The following is a 3,404-nucleotide window of genomic DNA, read 5'->3' as shown; positions in this document are numbered from 1 at the left end:
TCCAGTAGCAGCAATGCGGCAGCGCTTTAGTCTTTCAGTCTTTAACCGCTTCGCTCTGCTAAAACTTTCACCCCTATTAAGGTGGGACCGTCGTCACCACCGTCGTCACCACCGTCGTCACGCAGATCGAGTGATGTAGGTGGAGATCAGGAACTCCAAGACATCTGCTCTGAAGTCTCCGCTTCTGCGATATCTCACGTGTGAGAAAAGATGCTTTTGCGTTTTCAGGAACCTTTCGAATATTTTTTCCCTACCAAACAATCGCACTGAGGCTTCATGAGAGCAAACACACGACTTCTCATGGACTCAACAGCAACGTGCGCAGTTTTCTGTTAAAGGTGCAGTACGCAGGACCTTTTTTTTTTCATCCAAGATTAGGTCACTAAAATAAGTGACCCAATTTCTTCCCCGCCCACTTTTTTTTACAAAGCACCGCCCTATATAATATGCACGTCAACTAAATGACTGACAGGAAGCCCAAGCTTTGCAGACTAGAGGTCAGTTTTTCCTCAGTGACTGCATACACGTTTCCTGTAGACGACTTGATCAGATATACGTTTAAGATATATGTTTAACATACCTCCCAAATTATAGGTGCAGACAACAGAAGTAAAAAATGACCTACTGCACCTTTAAGTGTAAGTGCTGAGGTCAGAAGTGTACACAGGACAGACCTGTATGACACCTGACTCACAATCCAGTTTAATCCATCATCCAGATAATGGAGCTGGCCCTTCAGTAGGAACGCCGGATTGAGGAGTGCTGGAAGTGAATTCCAGAGTGCCCAGAAAAACAGGCAGAGGATAACCGCCAGGGAGTAATAACACAACCACACAGTCACACAACCACACAATTACACAACACAACCTCACAAGCACACAACAACACAACACAATAACCCAAGCACACAACCACACACAATCCAATCACCCAAGCCAACCACACAACAACACAAGCACACAACACAACCCCACAAGCACACAACACAAGCTCACAACAACCCCACAACAACACAACCTCACAACAACACAAACCCACACTAACACAAGCTCACAACCACACAACACAACCACACTAACACAAGCTCACAACCACACAACACAACCACACTAACACAACCACACTAACACAAGCTCACAACCACACAAGCTCACAACCACACAAGCTCACAACCACACAACCACACAACACAACCACAAGCTCACAACCACCCAACACAAGCTCACAATCACACAACACAACCACACTAACACAAGCTCACAACCACACAACACAACCACACTAACACAAGCTCACAACCACACAACACAACCACACTAACACAAGCTCACAACCACACTAACACAAGCTCACAACCACACAACACAACCACACTAACACAAGCTCACAACCACACTAACACAACCACACTAACACAAGCTCACAACCACACAACACAACCACACTAACACAAGCTCACAACCACACAACACAACCACACTAACACAAGCTCACAACCACACAACACAACCACACTAACACAAGCTCACAACCACACAACACAACCACACTAACACAAGCTCACAACCACACTAACACAAACTCACAACCACACAACACAACCACACTAACACAAGCTCAAAACCACACAACACAACCACACTAACACAAGCTCAAAACCACACAACACAAACTCACAATCACACTAACACAACCACACTAACACAATCTCACAACCACACTAACACAATCTCACAACCACACTAACACAAGTTCACAACACAACAACACAAGCTCACAACACAACAACACAAGCTCACAACACAACAACACAAGCTCACAACACAACAACACAAGCTCACAACACAACAACACAAGCTCACAACAACACAAGCTCACAACAACACAAGCTCACAACAACACAAGCTCACAACAACACAAGCTCACAACAACACACTGTTACTGTACATAGGGTCTGTCAAATGACGTAGCTTTTATTTACAAAACGCTTGGGGAGAAAAATACAAATACTTCTGCTAACACAAAGCTAATGTAAAGAAACAACTTAACGAGTCATTATTATAATTTATGACGTGCGTTAACGGTAATAGAACATCTAAAATGATCTAATCAGGAAATATAAGCTCTAAAGACGTCACAGTCGTTCATAAAACAGCCCGTGTTTCTAATTCAAACCTTTATTTCGATACTGTTTTGGTTTTTGTTTTTCTCGGGCAAATAATTTCCAGCATGCTAAAACCGACCCCGGTTCCCTATGAAACGTCAAAATATTCACACATTTTAATACAGACAGCTCGTATTATCTAGTTAAATCGTCTTTATTACACTATAATACCCTGTTGTGGTAGTAAAATCTGCGCGTTTTAAATATATATTCTGCTTATTAGAGAGTTTGCTGGTTGCTAACGTTGCTAGCTAAGCGTTAGCCAATGCTAGCTAGCCGTTGTGGAAAACCGAGCACGAGGAACAATTGTCGTTAACTAAAAACGACAAAAAAAACGGGTAACGAGGTGAAAACGTTTGGTGGTGTGAGAGTGGACTTAGAAGTCATGCATGCTAGCAGACAGAGAGAGAGACACAGAGAGAGAGAGAGACACAGAGAGACACAGAGAGAGAGAGAGCTAGCTAGTCCGTTAAGCGTACAGCTAAGCTAGCTTGGGCAAATAAGAGAACTTGCTCAAAAATAAATAAATAAACATTAATTGGGGATTCTTACCTTAGGTATAAAGTGTTTGGTTGTGTGTGTGGATATCCGGTGAGCTTGTTTGTTTTATTTATTTTGTTTTTAACAATTAAAAGAAATTAATCCACATGTAAAGTCGGGTCCTGGTCCCTGGTCGCCCCCCTTCCGCTCCCCGGTCCTCAGAGTGCGTGTGTGCGTGTGTGTGTGTGTGTGTGTGTGTGTGTGTGTGTGTGTGTGTGTGTGTGTGTGTGTGTGTGTGTGTGTGTGTATAAGTGATCCTCCTTTCTCCTCTCTTTTCTCAGTTTTCCGCCTTTTATCCGCTATTTCATCCACTCACCCCCTCACAGACGTATTCCGAGACCCGATACGATCCCACATTGTCCACTTTCTGTTAACAATTCCAAGCAGAAATCCACAAAATGTCCGAAATATCCGCGCTTCTGCTTCTGCTCCCGCTGCTGCCGCTGCCGCCGCCGCTGCTGCTGCTGCTTCTGCAAAGACTCCCGCTGAACGTCAAGTCTGTTTCTCTAGCGGCTTAAAGGGACCGACGCCGTTTTAGCGTGGAAAAACATCGGCCCGGTCCTAATCGCGTATTGATCTGAAAACCAAGTGCACTAGTTAGGGTGTGAAACTTATTATCTCACACCCTATATAGGGCGCGGAGGAATACATGAGACACGGCCCGAGCTATTATACAAATCACACCCCTGGACTTGTAAAC

At 44.1% G+C, this 3,404-nt stretch overlaps 1 protein-coding gene across 8 annotated transcripts in view; it reads right to left on the bottom strand.

Annotated features, from left to right (window-relative positions):
* The window catches only part of ncor2 (nuclear receptor corepressor 2), an 88,215-nt gene extending 85,017 nt beyond the window's left edge, over positions 1–3,198 (bottom strand). For 6 of the 8 annotated variants that reach the window (XM_047800276.1, XM_047800283.1, XM_047800284.1 and 3 more), the window contains exon 1: positions 2,717–3,197. The gene's annotated coding sequence lies outside the window, so the exon portion shown is untranslated. Of the gene's footprint in view, positions 1–2,716 lie in introns of all 8 variants that reach the window. The other 2 variants (XM_047800279.1, XM_047800277.1) reach the window with 2 other exon arrangements.
* Positions 3,199–3,404: the final 206 nt, after the last annotated feature.

The sequence above is a fragment of the Tachysurus fulvidraco genome, chromosome 14 (genome assembly GCF_022655615.1).
Source record: "Tachysurus fulvidraco isolate hzauxx_2018 chromosome 14, HZAU_PFXX_2.0, whole genome shotgun sequence".
Taxonomy (NCBI): Eukaryota; Metazoa; Chordata; class Actinopteri; order Siluriformes; family Bagridae; genus Tachysurus; species Tachysurus fulvidraco.
The sequence above is the reverse complement of the archived record's forward strand: the minus strand, read 5'-3'. Positions and strand labels throughout refer to the sequence as shown.